General features: G+C 41.9%; 1 protein-coding gene across 3 annotated transcripts in view; it reads right to left on the bottom strand.

The window, feature by feature from the left end:
- The window catches only part of TANC2 (tetratricopeptide repeat, ankyrin repeat and coiled-coil containing 2), a 259,959-nt gene that overhangs the window by 92,144 nt on the left and 144,325 nt on the right, over positions 1 to 23,490 (bottom strand). The window contains exon 1 of one of the 3 annotated variants that reach the window (XM_018555205.1): positions 6,061 to 6,563. The exons of the other annotated variants lie outside the window; for them this stretch is intronic. The gene's annotated coding sequence lies outside the window, so the exon portion shown is untranslated. Of the gene's footprint in view, positions 1 to 6,060; positions 6,564 to 23,490 lie in introns of those variants that run through there. 3 annotated transcript variants of the gene reach the window in all.

Below are 23,490 nucleotides of genomic sequence, written 5' to 3'. Positions count from 1 at the left end.
TCTTAAGCAATAATGAAATCAATCATGAGATGAATAGAAGGGAATGGAAACAAAATGAACATAACTAAATGCAAGTAAGTGTGGCTATGTGATAATATATTTGGCCACGTGGATGCATGCTTCCATGTGCTTTAAGGGGCAGATTTAATTTTAGTTGACTTGAACAGCAAACTTCAGGTCAGCACATACAAAATGCATGCCAGTTTTTGTTATTTTTTTTGGTTTAACACATTACAATACAACAATGGCAATGGGCTTACTGAAAACATGTTTTGTTTTTTTATTCTTGCCTATGCATTTTGTTCTGTTGAATCTGACAGCAAAATGCATGGCATGATGTCCACAGTAAACAGGGCCTCAGACCCTCATCTCCAGTCAGCAAATCACAGGGTAACTACAATATTTGTTCGGCCACCTCCAACCATTTACTGATCCATTCTCTCCAGCTGTGCCCATCTGACGCCACAGGTATACTTTCTGCTGAATTCACAGCATCCTTTCTGAACCACGGCCTTTAAGCATGAATTTCCGGGCGCTAAAAACTGAACTGATCTCCTAAACCAGACATGGCGAGTAATACGTATCTGCTTGCCCTGTAATAACGGGCATCGCTATCCATTTTAATGTTGCATACCATGCTACGTATAAGAAACGATTACCAATTTTAAATGAAACATGCTTACTTTTTTTATATTCTCTGTTGTATACTAGAACTGCTGATCTCCTGCTGCCTCTTCATGTCTACATTCACTGCAGCAACTGTTGCATATAATTTCTCAGGGTGTGTTGGCATTGGCTGCTTATAGCATGTGACAAAGTGACAATGCAGTTGAGCAATTAGGAGACTGCTGTCACCCTATCACAGAGCAGATCATCAGGTATTATTTAAATGAAAGATGAAGATTTACAACTATTGCAAATTTGTTTGGGAAGTTGGACTTTGGAAGATACATGTTAAAGCTTATAAGAGATTTTAGTGGTTGGGTTTACATGTACTGTAGACCATTTATCAATGAGTGTTATTTTTCAGTGCGTATCAATGTACATGTATATAATTTTATAATTAGGAAGATGAAGAGAATGCAGTAAAATAGGCAATAGAGGGAAACTCTACAAATCTAAGCATATCATATGGTAAAGCAAGCCTATAATAAATAAATACAATACAATTGGGCATTATGTTACAATGTAAACACTGCAATAATAAAATAAACCTGAATAGGTATTTACTAATAATATACCATGGCTTCTCTAAGATCATTGAAAGTCAGTGGGAGGTTTGCAGGATCCGTGCTGCCCAGCCTTCCTCCCCAGGTTAACAGCTATGATTAGATGAAAAAGAGTCACATACAGTTCCTAATTTTGAAAGCTTCAACTCATATTATTATTGGTAGATGAATGAAGTGTTTTCTTCGCCATGGAGAGGGTTGATTTCCAGCCAGTGACCTGAAGTTATCCTCGGGGGCAGTACAGGGGCTAAGTGTGTGAAGCTTTTTGGCTAGCAGCTCTGGGATCCTGGGTTTAAATCCCATGTAGTAGGAGCTTGTATGTTCTTCTCACGTATCCATGGCTTTCCTCCAGGTCTCCTCCCATAACCGGAAATCATACTGTTAGGCTAATTAGATTTCTTTTAAAAGTTGCCCCTAGTGTGTGCGGCTGGGACATCAGATTGTAAACTCTTTGGGGAGGCAGGGACCGATATGAATGGATCTATGTACTCTGTGAAAAGCAGATGAAGAGGCTAAAAATGCAACAAATACTGGAAAGACAAGTCAAGGAGCTGGGAAGTCTGGCTTGATGTAAAACACACAAGACAGAAAGGACCTGATTTATTTCTCACTACCTAACCAGTGTAACGGCATCTTTTCTGATCTTCTATTCCCACGTCTGTGCATGTCACGTGACCTCTCAGACAGACTGGGGGTTCCTGTATGCAGCAATCGTTATAGAGAGCAGATCAGCCTAGAGCACAGATGAATGTATCTTATGGGCATTGTAAAATCAGAGTCACTTACTGGAAATTACATCCAGCTTGAATCAGAATAGTACAACAACTTCACTGGATTTAATTACGAAGATGTAGACCTCCGAGCACGGCTTCTATATATTAAATCGCACCAGGTACTCTAATTGCCCAATACGTAGATAAGCTGTTATATTTTTATGTTTATTTCACATGAGTGGATGGAGATTGTCAACATGTTATGGAACACCTCTTGTATATGGCAGGGTTTTATCTGATCAGCTGTTGTAAAGCTGGCCATACAATGGTAGCACTTCGGCCAATGTATAGAAACAGTGGGTGACCCTGCCAGCTTCAAAAAAAAATTGATTACACAATTGACTTTTGTTGAAGGAGTCACGCCAAAAATTGCCGTGCAAGCAGTGGCCACGTAAGGAACCCACTAGTGTAGAGCCAGATTAAACAAAGGTATATCTGCTTTTCCCCAGAGTAACCACAGGAGAACCTGATTGTTATGGACAACAAAGCTCTTTCAGACACCTTGATGTATACAGCCCTATGTGTATTCTTCACCTAACCAGAGTGGTTTAAAGCAGATATAAACCCAGAAACAAAAATGTTATATATTGCAATCTACCAGTCATTTGATGATGTGCCTACATTAGTTTTCTTTGATTCAGGCTCCCCCTCCCAATTCTTTAACCTTTAGTTATTATTAGAACTAGAGTTATAAGCTTCTGCCGATCCTTCAAATAACACATTTCCTGTTCATTCCGTCTACACTTTCGTCTCTGTGGGTTGTCACACAGACTGGACTTCAAACATGTCTGCCCCTTTTCATCTCCATTAGATGGTGGATTTATGGGACCAGTAGTATACACAAGATAGAGAAGGATAATTGAGCTATCTTTTCAGACAAGAACACTGAACTTTTGGCAAGATCAACAGGTATTTTTTTGTACTAGCCTGAAAAGTAAAAATTAAATGTAACCACCACATCTAAGAACTGGGAAGTGGCATCGTCTTAAATGTTGTTTTGAGTTTCTATTCAATTTAAGAATGCTAAATCCATTAGGAACACAATTAACCTATGATGACCCTGGGGGTTCAAAGATCAAGGCCAGCCATAAATGCCCTCATCCTATCTCAATCCAATGGCCTAATGCAAAGCTTGAGTGAGGATGAAGGGCTCCCCCCTCGGATGTGATAATGAGCACTTTCGGCATCTCTTACAATTCTGTGTACCCCGGCTAATCCTTTTCCTCCTCTGAAAAGGGAAGGAAGGTGGTAACTGTGTGTGTGCTTTTTGAATCAATCAGGTGAGCAGCAGTGGGTTTTGACACTACAAACAGGCCGCCCCTCATTAGTGGGAAGACATTCCCCCATTAATAGCTAGGAACTTCAGCAGAACATATAACATCCCTGAAAATGCCCTCAAATCAGACATCCATGAGTTCTGCCAACCTAGGCGAGGGGCATACAATCTCTAGCTACCAAGAACAAACCTTGCCTGGACAACTTGCCTTTAAATATAGGCAACATATAACACAATGGCCATCCAATACTTCTAAGCAGGCAACAAAGGCTACGTAAGTAATTCCTAAATAGGGAAGCCCTTATGTATATATAGAATTATAAACCATAGACTTTAACAAGATCATTTACCTTTTAGTTGATCTCTTAGACACATGCATATAAAAAGGTGTTTAGGCAGGTTTACTGGGAAAGGGGGACTGTGGAGGATCTCACCAATGGAACGAAGCTCATTGATAGTCCATTGGGCAAGCAAGAGGATGGATGATGACAAAGCAATACCCAGAGCTGCAATCTCTGAAAAGTGGTGTCACCCTAAAGCTATAGAATGTAACAGCAGTGTGTGAATCACAAGATCAGCTTCTGCACACAGTTTTACAGAAACCATATCTATAACCAGATCGATCCTTCTATCTATCTATCCTTCTATCTATCTATCTATCTATCTATCTATCTATCTATCTATCTATCTAAAGGATAAGCAACCTCTGCCTTCCACTTGTGGTGTAACTACAGATCCCATCATGTCAATGCCTCTGGGACTTGTAGTTTCTCAACAGCTGGAGTCCCGAGGTTCCCTATCCTTGATCTATATACAACATAATGAGCAAGTAAAGGAAATCAATCCAGGAAAACTATTTCTGCCAGGGTATGTTCTGTGCTTACATGCCAAGAAATCATATAATCTTGGCAAGCTTCATACGACACAAATGGAGTATAAAGGAGGAAGAAGCACTCCAGCTTGTGGAGAGTGAATTATGGCAGCAGAAAACGATCACTGATTTATCAGTAACTTAAAAAAAAAATCTATTTCAGCCACAAGACCATCATTTTGTTAGTGATAGGCTGAGAGTAAAGAAAATCACCTAAACAAAATGGACATGATAAACCAGCACCTAAAAAAACCCAAGAAAACAGAACCTGCCTATGATGTTCTAATCCGTCCTAGGTTGCTATGGGAAACTGTTCTTCCAGGCTCTGCTAGGCATGAGGCCAAACATGGCTCAATACTCAGTGAGCTATGCCGATGTGCATCAGAAGTTAGCGTGCTCTCTGAGGCATGAGGTACACAGTGGCTTGGGGAGGTTACTAGTTTATTAATAGCCTCATCACCTTCCAAGCAATGATGATACCTGGTCGGAGGTTGAAAGACCTTCTTTAATGCTTGTAAACATAGAAAGATCTACAGCTCAGTATCTACCCCATAGGCAACATATATTCTATATCATTACTTAGCAGAACTGCAAAAAAGCAAAAAAAGTAGTGTGAGAAGCCTCAGGCAGAAGCTGCCATTCTCTGACTCCTGTGCTGCATACCAGTTACAGGCAGTAAAGCAGGAAATATTCTTCTTCACAGCTAGTGATGTCACTGCCATGTAAGTATTAAGCTATCCCAAAATAAGAGATGCTCAGCGTCCATCTGCGGTCACACACACACACACATTTTTTTTTTCTTTTGGACAGATTTCCGTTCATTTGTTTTTCTGAGACAATAATGTAAAGTGATTGAGAGCAGCCATTTTTCTCAGCTGGAGAAGCAGAAGAAAAACTAGCCCTTGATAAGCAGGATAGATGTCAATATTCCAGTGTTAGAAGGCCGCCTACAGAGGCCTTTGACGAGCAACATCACTGAGGTCAAAGGTCAATTAAAATGGCTGCCTCCATCAACGGTGGTGAAAGTAAATGATGACTGCTGCAGTGCACAGACAAACAGAGAGAGAAATAAAAAGACACGCTCCTGGTAGACAATTAAAAGGATAATTTCGGATAACGTGCTTTCCATCCAAAATGATTTCAAACCATGGTGGTCCGAGTGGCCCCTTTCTCAACGGACAACAAAATGGCTGCTGGGCCTTCTGTACAAACAGATAAGATTTGATGGATACAATGGCTTAAAATCTGTGCAAGAATGGATAAAAGCCATATTGCATGCTGGGTCTTTATACCAAATGACAAAACGCTGGTTTAGCCTTCGAAAAATGTAAAAAGATTAAAGGAAGCCTTCTACGCCGCATAGGATAGCTTCCCAATGTTAACCATGTTAACGACGTTTACCATATTTATGACCAAAGGGAGAGTTCCAGATCAAGGCCTTAATAGGTGTCTGATGAAGAAAGAATAATAATAAAAATTAGAGACCGTGGCTTTTACCAAAGTGTTTGGCACGAGGACCAAGTGATGGCTGATGATAACAAATCAAGCCTGTTGACAGGAGTCCAGACTCCTGTGTGCCGCACCCCAGTGCATTCTGGTCCTCGGGAGCATGGAGCTGCCGAGAAGCTTCCTGTCTCTTGATGACTTCCATTACCAGGAAGCTTACAGATAAATTCATGCTGGGCTTATAAGTAGAGTAATGAGGGAAGAGAAACAACACTGTACAGAAGATAAATGATGAATTCTTTTACCACCGCAGGAAGAGAATTCATTGACAGCAAAGCAACATACGTCCAAGGTAAACACTTCTTTCATTCATGCTTACAGTACTAAGGTGGGCATCCTCCAAGAGAAGGACTCCGCTTCGCATGTAGCCCCCCCCCCCGTAATTCATGTGATAATTATACTTACGTTGGTAGAAGGTAGAGCAGTCTCTGGCAATCCAAGCTCATGGATAACCTCTTCTTCTAAAGCAAGTAAGGGTCTCAGTCACCAATAAGCAGTTGTTCTTTTTTTCCCTCACAAGTCCAGCTAGCAATATTGACCTCCCAGGAGTCAGCACCGTGGGCTTTATCAGAGCATACAGTGATGCTTGGCTTACAAACACGTCCCTCCCTCTCTAGCTCCTCTCTCTCTGCTTCCCTGTGACTTCACAGCTAGCTCTTCTATCCCCGGTGAGGATGCAGAGGGCTTTGAAATTTGTATTTCTGTCCCCAGTCCTCGTTTTTTTTTCCCCCCTCCTCCAACGGCAGCACACAGGAGGGGAGTGGGATGGTGCAGAACGGCACGGAGAGAGATGCAAAAGGCGGCGTAGGGATGCAGTTCGGTCCTGAGCTAATGAATGGTGCAGTGCTCTTGTTGTCATGGAAACGCAAAGAGGAAAAAATCATTGCCATATAAGGAGCGGTGACATGGATTCTGGGAACATATTAGAATATACGAAATAAATTAAAAAAAGGCAAAATTGCTGATGTATCTATCCCCCTGTGCATGTCATGCAGCAATTTTAATTTACTGAAGGTGGGACTGTGCAGTGTGTGCTGCAATGAGGATGCTGCTGGAGGTTGAGAGCAGAGATTCCGGCTGGATAATTCATGCTAGCGACGCTAGCAAGGCCCTGCTCTGATCAGCAGGGAGAGAGATAGCTAGAGGGATGGTGGGGAGAAGGGGGGGGGGAGGGGGGGGTCTCTGCGACAGGTGGCCTACTGACAGGAAGAAGCAGCCTGTCCACACCACTGGCACAATGATGCTGAAGGAATTTTAACTCCTTCCAACCAAACTATCAAAACAGTCATTTCTTTGTATGTTTTGGACTGATGTTAAATGTTTGCCAGGATTAAATGAAACCAGTGTAAATGCATTTCATTCCCTTTACGAATTGGAAAATAAGAAAGCTATAACAGTCTAAGGGTGGTTATGTCAATGGAAAATGACTTCTGAATGGCTGCTATGGGCTACTGCACTCTGCTCATTACCTTAATAAATAATCCAGGTGCCCCCCACCTTATAATAGTATAAGTATAATATATCCCATGAGATTGGCAAAGGATCAGCTGGCTACTATCTTTTTGCTGAGCTTTTCTAATTTTACCAATAGAATTTTGTGTTCTGTTGGTTCCTTATCGAGACAGTCCAGCCACAACTGATAGTTCCGTTCTCACCTCTGGGTCTGTAATTGAATCAATATTACAAAGAATGTCCAGAGAGTGGGAACACCTGGAAAGGGCCTTGTTGAAAAGAAAGCAGATTAAAGTGCCTGTCCACACACATGCGTTGTAAAGCATATGCCATTGTTTTCAATGGTGCCAATTCACATCTGTGTGGTGCGTCGACTTGCACTGGTCTAACAAGTTCATGTCAGTTTTTTAATCTCTCGAAGGAAGTTCTAAGGGCTTTTATTGGGAATGGAGGTTCCTGTCAACACATCCTCCTAACACAGGTAAGTGCAGATACATAGAATGCTGGGAGGGCAGAGCTAATGTAGTGACCAAGAAGTCAGCCGGTGCGTCCGCCCATCATCCACTGATTACTTCTGAGTGGGCTCATTCTTTACTCGCTAATTCCTATACACCTACACTGATAAAATGTCAGCTAAAACAAACAAACAATGGGAATGGGCAGATTAAAGCTGAACTCTATTCAAACAGCTAAATTTAAAAAAGTAAACTGTCTCATCTTCCCCAAAACTTTTTGTCCAGACACTTTGTGCTTCATACATATCTGCTAGGCAATCACAGGCAGGAAGGTGACACCATTTTCTCTGTTGGAGTTAAAGAATACCGTGATTCCATCTCCTCGCCAACAAACTGCTGACTGGGAAATGAAGGACCAGCAACATACCGATTAGTCCTTAACTCTGCTATCACCTTCCGTCAGCCTGTTTCATGTCAACGCATGTGCCTGCATTAGAGTCTGATTGGCTTCTAATGCTATACCCCCCTTCTCTCAGTCTGAGTGCTGATGACAGATGTTGGATATCAACATAGGTTTAGATACTTATGCCAGCTGTATGTAACAATAAATGTAATTATTCCATCTTCAACTGTGTTAAATTGTGTTTTTTCTTTACATCTTTAGTGTTCATTTGCCAATAGCTGGGCCATGAATGGACCACAAATTGCATGAGACTCCTAAAAGGAAAGTAACACTAAACCTTTCCTTTGGCTTGACTTCTCCTTTGGGTCATAGGAGTGGATTTAGAAATGTACTTCTGTGAGCGAGCATATAGCGGGCTACTGCCTGCTAAATATGGACAGGGCAGTGCCACAGGCAGGAAAGATCCTGATATAATTGTCAGGATCCACCCAAATGCCTAACAGCTGGCTCTGCCTCTCTAGAGCCAGAACTAGCTGTGCCTGCTGCCTCCCTGTCTGTCCTTCCAATAAGCACTGGAGGAACAGAGAGGGGAGGGGGAAATCCCTGCGGGGAGCGGTGACTGAAAGCCATTGTCCTTTGTAGGGAGAAGACCGTGAGCTGAGTGATCAGGGGTTATTTGATTGCTCAGCTCTCTGAATATAGAGTCACTGTGCCAGTGTCCCCTGACAGCTCGAAGTATTGGGAACAGTATATTTTACTCTCCCAATACTTCTCCTTTAAGAGATATCTGCTTAGTCATCGAACAGCATGAATGTAAAGATGCAGTCCCATGAGGGGTGGTTTTCACATGGCTGGTGATACGGCCTGCTCCATTATCTGGACATTCATCCCAGGTGCTCTCAGTCAGGTGTGGCTATCACTGTGAATGGTAACAGTCAGTGTACCCATTGCACTCCTTACCGCTTAGTCCGTAATGATAGGTTGGGTGCATCAGTAGTCGACGGATGTCCACCGCCTGAATAGAGTATAGGAAATTATGGACACCGGCACTCCAAAGTAGAATAACGTCTTTTATGGACGTGTCATGCAACAAGTTCTGCCTGATGAAGGGCATCCTGTGTGACCACGAAATGTTGCAATAAGTGTATTGTTGCATGACACGTCAATAAAAGACGTTATTATACTTTGGAGTGTCCATAATTTCCTATCACTGTGAATGGTGACAGGTTACTTCCTTCTGCCCAATAACCCTTCAATTGAATTGTCTGATAAATGAGGTATTTTGTTGAGATCAATAGGGGGAAAAAGAATACATAAAAAATGACCCAGCAGCTGAACTATCACAATGAAAAGAGATTCCTTTGCCAACACAGCTCTGAAAACTGTAGCAGCTACAGACACAAATGATCAAATGCCACAAGCAAGGCACTCAATAAAGCACCAGCGATACAAAGCAGGCTGTCAATATTATACATTCATACAAAAACATACCACTCCACTTAAAGTTGAAGTCACTCTAGAATAGCATTAAACAGCCGTACAACACATGTACCTTGATAAACACATAACACCATGTTAAACGTCTGTTCGTGCTCCCTCCCTTCGTCCAGCAATCAGCCCTGGAAAACTGCCAGTTATTACCAGCAACACTCAACCCCACTCATGCTATCAACATCTTGTGATGGCAAAGCCAGAATGGAAACCGTTTGAATGCGCTTCCCCTGTGCTCTGATGCTGCCAAAGACGTAGATAGCATGGCGCGGGCTGAGTGACACCTTGAGCTGCATGGTGTCACTGGTAATAGCCGGCAGTTTTCCTTACCTGATTGCTAGGCAACTGGACACGGTCCTATGCATTTATCAAATTGCACGTGTTATATGACAGATTACTGTTCATTGAGAAATTCTAGGGTGAACTTCCACTTTCATTTTCAAAGATGGCAAAGAGCAACACCTCTGCAATGCATGCATGAAAAAGACCTGCCACCCACACAGTGACCCCGACAATGAAGAATTCAGGTACAATAAATGATTTGTTAAACCCACTGCTGCTTTTTTAATCCCTCCTTTTCCTTTAAACTAGCATTTGGGAAAACCAAACACAATTTTGAAGATGGGATACAAAGTTTAGAACTTTCTAGTTTTAACAATAAAAGTGTAAATTTGATACTAGAAATGTATATATTAGAGCAAAATGAGGAACAACTCAGAAGGGGGGCGGGGTTGAGGGCAAAGGGATGTCAAAATTAAGCAGTGGCAGCTAAAGTGAAGTACATTTTTTAATGTTAATCAAGACTGAAAATTAGAGTTGCAATATGTAAATAATATTTCTGTCCATATCGGGCTATGTATTCTATTATAAAAGAGGAAACCTATGATGAGTTTGAGTTTGCTACTTAGGATGCTACAGTTAGTTACATAGTCTCTATGACTAGTTATATTTTGTTGATTCACTGTATACTTTTACACTCCTCATTTCTCTGAGGTCACAAACATCGCGTGTCTCATTTTGATGTAACACTGCACTTAGTAAATTATTCAGCTGAAGGGAGGGAGGCTTTCGCCCACTGACGGTATACCAGCAAGCGAGTGTTAATAAAGTGCAGCTCCTCTCTACCTTGAGCCGTGACCCCTCTGTTCGTGTAGTTCAGATTAATGTAGTAAAACATTGCAGCACAAGCTGTTTGCTGGACGCCATTCACTCTAAGCCAGTTTATGAGTTGGTGCTTTACTGTGATTCCACTAATGCCCTGAGTCAAGATTCGCCCTGCCGGTAAAATATGTTCTCAGGTGCCATGGCTATGCCCTTATTATCAGGATATGTCCTTTATCTCAGCATGTACAGTTCCTGCGGGCCACAATGTTTAAATGCTCTGAATGGCACAAAACAACTTGACAGACCTTGGATCTATTGCATGCCGGCCTCTTGGGACTACAGACAAGTGATATACTTCATTGTACTTAGGTACTGTACAAAGAGGAAATAACAGGAAAGCAAAAACACACAACAAAAGGGGAGGAGGCATCAAAGACGCGCTCTCCTTTGTAATCTGTTCTTAATAAGACCCACAGACGTAAACATGTAAATGTTATCAGCTTGATGTAAATCACTGGATCACTGTGATTATGTCTTACTTGCATGGGTCAGCCATTCAGTATTAGTGTATTATCATAATTAAATATACAGCTTGGTAGTACAGCACAGCAAAGATGGGCATATACCAGTAACTTTTTGTTCAAAATGTTTTGTTTTCAGAATGTTCAATTAATTTTCTACTGGTTTGTGGTGTCTAATCGATGTTCGTTTTCGACCGCAGTGACGAGGTAAATTAAAGGAGCAGGACATTTTCTCATCTCTTTTTTGAAGGAACTCAACTCTATGTATGTGATTTTTCGTCAAGAAAAATTGTACATATTGCGATGTGCATGTGCTGGGCACAAAAGCAACCTTTTTAAAGTGTTTAGGGCTGCAACAACGAATCAATTAAATCGATAATAATCGATTATGAGGATAGCTGGCAACTATTCTCATTATCGGTTAGTTGGTTGGGGGGAAAGAGAGAGAGATTTTTTTAATGCAACCAAACGATTAATTGAAAAACAAAATTGGGCAACTAATCGATTATGAAAATAGTCGTTAGCTGCAGCCCCACACGTGTCTGTCTGCAATTCCATTAAAGGTCTGGATGAAATTTTAGCAAACTAAATTAGTTGACTCAGTGAAGGCAACATCGAATGCTATGATGAACGATTTTGAATTAATCTTTGTACAGTCAATTCTAACAGTGTATAACTGAATGTTTTTCTTACTCAGTGGAAAACTCTCTGCTCAAAGTGATAGAAAAATCCCTGAGTTTCACTAATAGTTTTTCTCATAGCATTTGCCCAGCGGAGATGCTGGCCACATTCCTGATATACATGTACCGTAGTCACTAGAGAGGAATCTACACATCTGTACATTACACATCTGTACATTATCTGTACTATATACATCTGTACATAGGGTCCGTGCGTTAATAGCAATGTTGGAGCAAACTGCTTTGTATGTAACAGTAAATTTGTTTTTCAACGACAAGCTTCATATCACGTACAATATTAAATATCTCAATGTCGATGAAAGAACTTCCACACACATTTTGGTAAATATTAACACATATCTGGCAACCCGCAATTTCTGTAGTTCGTGTAGGGATCTTTAGAAATGCAGCAATGGGGCATATAACTTAGGCACACAAATGACAACTGCCATGTGTGTCACTCAAAAATACGACTTGGCATTTGCATTACAGGAGGCAACATTTTGGCTGTACGATTTCTGCATTAGTGTACTTCTTTTCAGGAAGAAAACATTTCTTTGATTACCAGGCAGAACATGATGGAAGCACAATGCCACAGAACAGACATGTTATCCAGATCTACAATCGCATAATCTGATGCTACCAGAGACAATTAAGGCTTTCTCAATCTACTTTATTGGCTACATACAAAATAGGATCCTAGTAGAGGACAATAGATAACTCCTTTATGAATAAGACATTTTGTAATATTGGAAAGCAGGAAAGGTTGACGTCATGGTTTACATGAGAATTAAAGATCACATCATCCCTGGGCATAACAATCAATTAATTTTTATTAGTCTTGGTTATCTTGAGTGACCCTCAAGAATAATAATTCAGAAGGATACGCATATGACGGGAAACCAGATGAAAGCATACCATTCCATAAAACCCACATATTAGCCAAAACAGTACATGTCTATCTAGAAGATGAAGGCCAAGGCATAAGAGGATGGATTTTGACCAAAATTGCTAACAAGGGACTATACAAATGATCAATATTGGATAGTAGATGCTGTCAGACATGACCCAACATTATTAATGACAATCAATTATCAAAAGACTGGATGACAGAAACAAATCACAACGTGGAGCTTTGTCTGTGGCCGTAGGAATTTAGCTTCCCATAGGGACCTGGGCTTAATTAAGAAATTCAAACACGAAGTAGCTGAAGTCACTGTATACAGCACGGTAATTACATCAAAAGAAATTTACAACCGACTCTTTTTTAATTACCCTGCAGTTAGTGTAATTAGCAGCACCTAACGGAATGTGATTCTCTTGCAATCAATGGTGAAACCTTAGTGAAAACAATGGAAGAACGTCTGCAAAGCGGAGAGAGGGTGAAGGACAACTGGAAGATATCCGGAACAGAAAACATAACAAAGGAATTCCAAATCTAAAAGTTGCATTAACTGGAAGGTGACCTCAAAGTTAGGACCTCTAATCAAACAAGACGCTGGAAGGTAGTAGAAGAAGAATTGAGAAATTGTATTGGTAACAGACATTACCATCGCAGGTAAACATGGAAGCAGTTGAAACAAACCTGTCCTTAAGGTTTAGGATTGCTTTAAGCTATTCTGGGGCTATTATGCAGCGTGGAGGAAAGTGGGTAAGGGCATTGCACAGTCTTAAGTTGGCCATACACTAGTAGATTTCCAAACAAAACATATTTACCACCTGATAATGCCATCAGACACTTGACGGATGTTGAATGAAATTTTGTTTCATTTTAACATTCGACTCTGGAATGAGTGGATCTTCCCGAAGGAAAATCACATTCACTGTTAGAATTTCATGCGTTAAGGAAAAAATTCCCCTCCTACTCCTTCAACTTTTTTCGATCATTGATTTGAACCCATCAAGTAATATGAAGTTGAAAGAAAGATCTTTCGTACGAACGGTTGTTTGCAAATCCACTAGTGTATGGCCAGCTTTAGATTGTATTAACGGACAGACCTTGGTCGAGACTTAACTGTGAGAATATAATTTCATGATCAATTAAAAAAATTGAGGAGAGAAGTAGGTTTTGGGGATTTTCATGAAACACTACCTACTCACCCCCAGATCAGCTATATACATAGCAAGGATTTTAGCAAAAAAAAATCTGCTTCTGTTCTGTAGATAGTGAGGCCATGCTGGAGGTTCTACATACTAAAATCACATAATCAGTCCCCATGTTGTAATAAGAAACCATATATTCCAAACATCTGTTTAGACATGTATCACTAAGACAACATTGTTGGGGATGTCACCCAATATGACCCCATAAGATCTGTGCAGACTTTTAGAAAAAGGAGTTAGCCGCTTATTGAGAACAAGGGGAAATGCTGTGTATGGCTGCAAGGGAAAAAAACATATTTTTTCTTGCAGTTTTAGATTAGACACGACTGACTGTAGGCTGAATCAGGTAGTTGTTTTTTTTTTCATTTTATCAAACAACACAACACAAACTTGTGTAACAATTGTTTTAGCATTTCTTTTACAGAAACTGGAGTTTTCCTTTAGAAGAATTGTGACTCTGCATTGATCAGTGTTGCAGGGACCCCACCTCCTGTTATAACACGTTCTCCTCCCTCCACCCACTCTTGTACTATTTTTGCTTCTCTCCCCCCTCCTCTCTCCCCAAACTGTTCTCTCTTCCAGTTCCTGTGTGAAGATCCACTATAGCCAGGGACACAAGTTCAGAGATAAAACAGAGTTCTGGTTATCTCAACAGTCATTTTGTTCATGAGGCCGTGGAAGGTGAAAAAGAAAAAATCAACATTCTTGGGATGGTGTGCAAAAACTGTAAGCAAACTCGTACCATCAATTCTGCGGGATGTTTACCTAGTTTAGCAGGCCTTAATAAACAAAGGTATTAGGAAACCTTTGACATTGCACAAGTGATGCTCCCATATAGCTCAGGTGGTTGCCATTGTTCGATTTCTGAAAGCAGTGGTAGATGCAGGAGAGGAATGGCCCTGTGGGTGATGCTGCACATGTTCATTGCCCTGAAACAAGCATCACTGGCACAGGTGCACCAATGGCAACCACCAGCACTCGATGGGTGCCGAAACCAAAACTTTTTCTTGATTGTACTTCTCTTTTGGGTCACAGGACCCACATTTACTAATGTACTCCTGTGACCCAAAGTCATAATGTAGCAGACTGCTGCCCTCTATATGCTGACAGTGCAGAGCTGCATCACAGCCGGGAAGGATCCCAACAATATTGTCAGGATCCACCCTGATGCCTGATAGACAGCTGGCTCTGCCTCTCCAGAGCCAGCTGTGCCCATCCCCTTCCCTGCCTGTCCTTCCAATGAGTGAGTAGAGAGGGATCAGTGGTTTGTGATTGCTCAGCGCTCAGTATATAGAGCTGGCATGGCAGATGTGTAGTGTGCCATGCCAGCTCTAAGTATTGGGAGTAATATATTTTACTGTACTGCTCATTTAATTGTAGCATCAAAATCATCTGGTCTCCCTGGGGGTTTTTTTATACATGCATGAAAGGCAGCAACATTTACATATTACATATACCACAATACATATTTTTTTTAATGTGTTAATAAAAAGGGATAAGTCCATCCCTTTTCCATTTTATTGAGCAGATGCTGGGGTACACAGTGTAACTTTTACTTTTGTATATTTTTTCTAATTTCTGTTACATTTCTTATTGTACTATGCAGTGCCAGCTTTATCTAGCAATGAGCAAGCAAAGCAACCTTTAATACCATTCTTGGCTGAGCATTAAATATTAAATCAATAAACTTGCACCATTTATCGGGGCCTTTAACTAGCTTAATTAACCTTGCCAGAATTAATGTGGCTTTAGTTCTGCACATGGTGATAAAAACCGCAGGAAAATCCCAACCCACTGTTCTGAACTGCCTGACTAGAAAATGGTCATTCCGAACAGGGAAACAGCACAGGTACTGATACATACACATCTAAAGCTGGCCTTCCAATTTATCTGCAGATTTTCTGTGGTCAGATGGAAAAGGTGCAACAGATTCCTCCATCTACACTTAACTGTATAGATGGAGTAATCTCCACAGGGACAATCTGTTGCACCTTTTCCATCTGACCACAGAAAATCTGCAGATAAATTGTAAGGTGTATGGGCACCTTAAGAATGAAAGACGTCCTGCATGTAAGACATTGGATTCAGGTGTTACAGTTGTGTAGATTGCTATTCAACTTCTACATACATGCAATATACCAGTAACCCTGTCGCTTTACAGGATGCTTCTAGCTATCAAATCTTGAGGGTTGGTGGCTACTATTCACCAATTATGGGGGCATATCTAAAGTGCTACACAGACCGTGATGGTTGGGTGACACAGACCTACAAGAAGGGTTTGGAGAAGGCAGGAGACGTGAACATTCTAGGACAACATAGCTGAACTGGAAAGTGAACTGAATTAGAGAATTTTTCCAAATCAGCTATTTTGGCCTAAATTATTCAGTTCTCCTGCCTTCTGCAAACTCGTCACTCTTATGTGAATAACCCTGATAATGTCCACTGTATCACTTACAGGAGGAACTATGGGGCAATCTTTTTTGTATATAGCGAGCTATTGCGATGAGAGTGCTGCAGCCAGGACGGATCCCGACAATGCTGTCGAGATCCACCCCCCTGGCTGATTGACAGCAGGCTTTGCAAAGTCAGAAATCAGGTCAACAGGACAAATGGGGTGAATTTTCCCAGCAGAGACACAGACAGCAAAAAAACTAACCCATCCATACTTTATTTAAAGCCAAAATAAAAGGTTTTGCCTTTATATACTGATTTATATTTCTGCCTGTGACATCACTAAGAGATTTTTTCCTCATTCTGTGTCACTGTGACATTGGTACAACAAATAGGGAGAGTGGTTTTCAATCGCCAGGAAGACACATACAGCACTAAAAAAAAGTCAGAAGGTCTCATTCTTTCTCACTCTACTAAAAATGTGTTTTTGGCCTCCTTGGAGAAATTTCCCATCACTTTGTTTAGACAGGAAGTGATTATAAATCTTCCTAGCCTAGCTATCAGCTTATACTTGTTGCGAACTGCTCAGCTGAGACATGGTGTTCCCTACTAGGGCTTGTCAGCCCCCTTGTAAAGTAAAAAAAATGATTTTTAAAAAAGATATACCATTATATACAAACATACATAGATAGGATCCAAATATTTACATAAATGCTAATTATGTGTCACATATTTTGCACCTCCATACAAACCAATTTAAAATCCTAATTTTGTGGCATATAGATTTGTATGGTTTCTGTATCCAATTAAAAATTGGTTTAATGCACCAGAAGGCCAGGACAGACTATATCAAGCATTCTTGTTCCTCCTGCTTTAATATCAGAATGAGCTGGTGTCTGCCCGTTTATAGAATGCAGAGTGGCAGCAGGGACTTGTTCGTCACCAGCACCAAAACCAAAAGGGCAACCAAGTGTCTTTAGGAGTCTTCACATAGGAGTAATGCCTCCTAATAGGATGAACAGCTCTCTCGCAAAATGACCACTGGAGTAACCAGAGCACAGAAAGATGTCAGCAATAGCTGGCGGAGGCTGGGCAGGCGGTGGAGAGGAAATTTCAACTCTGCTGGCGTGACACACATAGGGATCACTGAGGATGTTTTTAATTTATTATTCTGGGTGTTCTTTTAATATTAGACCGAAACTGAGGTTATGGTTTTTTTTGGCCAGTTTAGAATCAAACTGTCCTTGTCTCGGTACAATGGAATGATAATAATGCATGTGTTTTAGGATTCCTCCGTAGTGCGTTCATACAACCCTTGCAGTCAACTCTCTGGAGATTAAAATCTACGGAATCCATTGAAATCTCTCCATTATAGTTAAGAGTAAAACTGCACTCCGCAGAACAGCAAAGTGCCGCCAGGAAATTGAATTCTATTAAGCCTGCATGGAGGGTGAGGGCCTAGGGAGACTCAACTCCTATTTGTGTGTCATTAATTTTCAACCGTGCAGGTCATTTAGAAAGACTAAGATGTGTCCCCTACTCCCTACAATATCAGCACGAACGTCAAGATGCATAAATCTGAACACGGCTGCTTTCTATTCCCAATTTCCCATTCCAGCATAAAATGTAACAAAACAATGCAACACAAACAAGATTGGCCCAGTTCGAGCTCTGCTCCTCATAAATTTCTTATAACTGATTTGCATGTTTCCGATACACAGCCCGGAGGGCTTTATAGGAGATTTGATGGTTGTGCACCGCGCAACAGCAGCAGAAATAATTTTACATAAGCAATACCATTAGGAGTACGTCTAGCCTGTGTATCTGCCATGCTATTGGGGGATGCAAATGCTCGATGCATGCTTGTAATGCAGTAGAGGGGAAGAACTGGATGTCTGGGACCGGAGCAGCGTGATCATCTCCCCCTTATTTACGTCACTGGGTCCCGCTTCTAGCTGCGGAGCTAGGAATAATCGCGTCACTCCTCAGACTCTGACGCCTTGATACTCGACAGGTCTTGCGCTGATCCAGAAGCTGGTGTGGTGTGCTAAGCCTGCTCCCCGACACAGCAGAGGACATGGACGGAATATTCAATCAGATACGCGAGTAGAGATGATTAAACTGCTTTAAAGGAACAACACGGTCTACCTCTCTCCAGCGTAAGACTAAGCTTTACAATGCCACATGATGCATAATAAAGAAACTGCACAAAGACCTTTTCAGGCTGCATTGCACCAATGCACATAGGATAGTATAGCATATCCAAAGCACAGTCTGCCACACCGAACCACATCCTCTCAATGTATATGGCTCAGTAATACCGTAGACGCACCCATGGAATGGTTTCATCAGACGGTTTCCACAATTAATCACATTTTGCCAGAGGGCTTATTAAATAATGTAACACAAAGAACGATTCAGACTGATCATATCTATAAAAGATACAGAAACAGGATAATTGATGCCTAATCCAGCCACATTACCAGCAGATGACCTTGCAGTGCTGCAGTAACTGATTGGCCAGGTTGACATTTTTTAGGCAGTCCCTTATTGTTTGCTGTAAAATAACATTGGGACGAGAAGGGTCTGCTCCCCTCTATTCTGTTACTTTAACCAAACCTAATGAAAGCTGCCTGTCAACAACCAATAATATGAATTATGCTGCCACATATGCTGCAATCCAATCCTTACATTCATCTTTTAGAGCCTTTGTTGGTTGAACTGAAACAAGGTTCCCCAACCTTTCCAAATAAGTTTATGACATGCAAATGGAACAAACTTTGATCTGCCGTGGCAGAAACTTTTATTGATTTCTAAAATACTTCCAGTATCTATCTATCTATCATTATGCTTTTAGATGCATCTAAACTAAAGAACACAAAATGTCATATATTTCAGTTCACCAGTCCTTATCCTTTTTTTCCAACTTTTTTTTTAAGGCTTTCTTTCTCTTTAATTGCAATTGGTGATCTGACTAATAACACACTTCCTGTCCTATAGTGACAACACTTACCATACTGTAAATAGTGAGGATCATCCTATGACATAAAGTGAGTTAGGACTACAAACCACCTTCCGCCACATAACATAGGGGGGAGTTGCTCTGTAATCCAGTGGTTGGGGTTTCATTGCAATACAGGCATGGTGCATATAAATGTAAGAGTTTCTGGCAGTATCATCAGGTACTTTTTCTGCATTTGCAGTGGGAAAATGTGCATGGAGAGATGTATTGGCTGTATACTATTTGGACATGCTGCATGTGAATTACCTGCTTTATTCGATCACTTCAGTTAGTTATCCTGATGAAGGATTGATTGAAACGGTCTGCAGTTGCAGAAAAGATTGTTCCATGTGTAGCCAACACTATTCTAAATCTACAAATCGCAGTGGGGGCGATAATACCAGCTACTAAAGCACAATACTGTAAATTCAAGTGATTATTGCAGATTTCTTTCTGCGTAATTACATGAGCTGCTTTACATTAAAAGCGCACAATGATCAGCCAAGGAGGACATGGCCGCTGTCATAAGTGCAGCATAATCAAGCCCATATAGCATTCAGCATCTGCAGACTTCCCCTCCCCTTCCCCATCCTAATAGAGCTGCAGACATACAAACGCATGAGTCACATGTACACCAAATGAAATATTGCCAGATACGAACTGATTATCACAGCCTCTCAATTAACCAACTGCCTCCTTAGTTTTTTCCTTTTCTTTTGCTGCATAGATTTACAACTCCCCAACAAAGCTTTACTTCTATGTCTGCTGCAGCCATTGTAGTACCAAACAAAGCAGTCTCACTCTGTAATGTAAAACAAAAGCAGAATGTAATTACAAGAAATGGGACCTTCCCATAAAGACAGTAGCAGGCAGATTCATCTATTGCTGCACTGAAATCACAAGCACTGTTTTCAGCACTGCCCTGTTTTCCTCTGCTGGACTACAGTACACCTCCCCTCTATGTTATGAATGTACTGCAACCACGGGTGTCCCAAGGCCGGGTGCCACTCAGAGCAGAGACCAGGTGACACCCCACCGTGACATCGCTGTGCGAGTGCGATGACTTCATCGCGCATGCGCGGTCATCTTATGGATGCCTGCAGGCTGCCATCTTAGTGATGTATGCTTTTAGATTGTAAGCCCTCACGGGCAGGGCCCTCCTTACCATCTTGCCTTGAATTGTATTGTGATTGTAATGTCTTCCTTATATTGTAAAGAGATGCGCAAACAGTTAGCGCTATATCAATCCTGTATAATAATAATAATGGATGCCGGCAGAGAGAGGAGGGGACGTTCACCCGGCGGGATGAGGTATGCGGCCGGGTCCCCTCCTCTCTCCTGACGCTGCCGGGCTCTCGGTCCATGACCGAGTGTCCGACTTTTTCACACCCCCTTGTGACGCCACTGACTGTAGCCCAGTAAAAGAGAAGTTAGGCAGGGCTGACAACAATGTTTGGGATTTGGTAGATCAACAGGTATTTTTCTGTACTTGTAGCGTTTTTAGAGAGACAAAACATGTGGAAATGTACTGCAGAGAAGTACTAAATATATGTTAGAGAGAGTGTGAACCCTACAGTGGCAATCTACACCCTACTTAAACAGGCAACCTTTACCCTACAACAGGGGGTAGCCAAACTTCAGCCCTCTAGCTGTTGTAGAACTACAAGTCTCATGAGGCATTGCAAGACTATGACAGCCACAGGCAGATGTATGATGGAATTTGTAGTTACACCACAGCCGGAGGGCCGAAGTTTGGCTACCCCTACCCTACAGTGAATTAATACTGAATTCTGTCTACCAAACGTGCCTCACATGCACTAATCTGCCATTATAAAGGCAAACATCATTCTCAAGCACACAGACTACACGTCCCTGTAAAGTATGGAGGTTTGTAAGGTATTAACATTTTAGCAGTGAAAGAAAACACCTCGTTCCTCCATAACGTTCGTGCCTCGCTGCAAGAGATACATTTTGCAGAGTGTATCGATCCCTAAAGCAGAGTTTATGGCGTAGCAGTCCCTCCGGGAGATATAGAACGTACGTCTCTATGTGAGTGAGACGTGCGGAGCCTCATTAGAGGAACACAATAAGCAAGCCTTTAACTCTCTATAAACTACTGCCCAAGAAGAGAACACAAGCAGTCAGGCACATTAACAGCTTTTCCAGCAACACAAATTTTGGCTTATACCTGTTTTTTCTTTCTGTTACTGACGAATTTACAGGCGCTGCATTAATACAGCAGTGCAAAAAGATAAGGTGTTAAACAGCACCACCTAGCAAGTAACCATTTACAGAACAGCTAGAGTACCAACGCCATCTGCTCCACACATGAAATGTGCCTGTCGCCTAGGCACAGGGTAGACGGCCATTTTTGTTAGACTGCATAAATATCCAGGAATTCAGCTGATCAGCTCTGAGAGTTTACTGCTAGTCACACTAACTGCAAATAAACCTTAAGGAGACCCATATTATGCCTGATCCCAAAAAGTTGCTGTTTGTTTCATCATGTATAGACGTCAATAAAGGCATTTTGGACAAAGATCCTTGGAGTGCTGGTGACATACTCTATGTTAAGGAGACTGTCACCAACGTAAAGCATTGCAGGCCAATAGCACAGAGGATTCAAGTATTTGACATGCTTATTTGCAGTGTTTTCCTTTCCATAAAGAATTAACTTGCAATATGCCTTTGAGCTTGCTAGAGTATTTGTCTACTCCAGAAAGAGTCAATACCCAGGCACAGCCCTCACCCTTCCTGCACGTCATAGTCCTCACCTCTTCTGGAGTATTTAATTACTGTCTGTGCTAGCCCAGCTCCTCTTCCCCTCCTCTCACCTCCCTATTGCTGGGGGAGTGGTAAAAGACACTGAATTTAATACAGTGCCCCTCAAAGGGACAGCACCATTATCAGTTCCAGGCAGTGGCATCACAATGGGGGTGTGGCCCGCACCCGGGTGACACGATTGGAGGGGTGACACCAAAATCACTGACAGTAATTTTGGTGTCACCCCCTCTAAAAAGTCAGGCACTCGGTCATGGACCGAGAGCCCAACAGTGTCTGGAGAGAGGACGGGACACGGTGGCATACCTCATCCCGCCGAGTGAACGTCCCCTCCTCTCTCTGCCGGTGTCCATCACTAAGATGGCCGCCGGCAGGTGTCAATTAGGTGACCGCGCACATGCGTGGTGACGTCACGTGCATGCACGATGATGTCACTGCGGGGTGTCACCCGATCTCCGCTCCGGGTGTCACCCAGACTCGGGACACCCCTGGTTTCAGGGCTTTTAAATGTACAGACAAGGGAGGCTTTCACAGGTAAATAAGATGCCTCAAATATGTACATTTAATCATTTGGAAGTATTTCTGTTGAAATGTATGGTCTGGCCTCTTTTACTAAAACTGAAAATGTTGTGGCATGCCAATGCATCGCCCTCTGTTCGAGCCCACTGTTCCCTTATCTACCCACACTGCAGCATGAGCGGAGGGTTCACAGCTCCAAGCAAGTGATGCCTTGCAGTGTTGGCATCCGTTTAGTATGTTCTCTGCTTTGTGTTAATTTTCTGCAAAAACCCCAACTGCTTCTCGAAGCTCCACAACATACCAGTGAGCTAATCACATTACTAGAATGTTTTTTAACTTTGAGAAATGTTTGCGGCAATACTTTGGAACCTACATTAGCTCTCAATAGTGTGTGCTTTGTGAGACTTGGCTCCTTATGGAAAGGTTCCCAGGATCTCAAGCAACTCAAAAACATACATTCCAGGGCTCCTGCCTGCTCTTATTCATCAACAGAAGTATCTTTACACAAGGTTTACCCTCATGGGGGTTCTCAGCATCAGATACAAAGTATTCAGCCTCTAGGTTATTTGGCCCTCGGCACACACTATATGTTTTCCTCAGGTGTTGGCCTGGCCAGAGTTTCTTTCTGTAAAGCTAGACAGGCCTGGGCGCACGCTCTTTGCATGTGTCTACATACATGCTACTCCTGCAGCAATCTGTCTCCTGAAGAGGGAGCCATGACTAAGTGGAGGATACTCTCTTTTGTAGGTACAGTAATACCGACTTGCCTACAATGAGGCACAATCTGCATCTGTATGCAGTGACTGACCGTCTGTCACATCTTGTATGACTAGTCCAGTGACAGTAGAGTGAAGTTCTACTGGTGCAGGATCTTGATTGTAATTGTACTCTGACTATTATGGCAATATATATATATATATATATATATAGTGCT

The sequence above is a fragment of the Nanorana parkeri genome, unplaced genomic scaffold, assembly GCF_000935625.1.
Source record: "Nanorana parkeri isolate BGI_ZX_2015 unplaced genomic scaffold, ASM93562v1 scaffold187, whole genome shotgun sequence".
NCBI classification, from domain to species: domain Eukaryota; kingdom Metazoa; phylum Chordata; class Amphibia; order Anura; family Dicroglossidae; genus Nanorana; species Nanorana parkeri.
The sequence above is the reverse complement of the archived record's forward strand: the minus strand, read 5'-3'. Positions and strand labels throughout refer to the sequence as shown.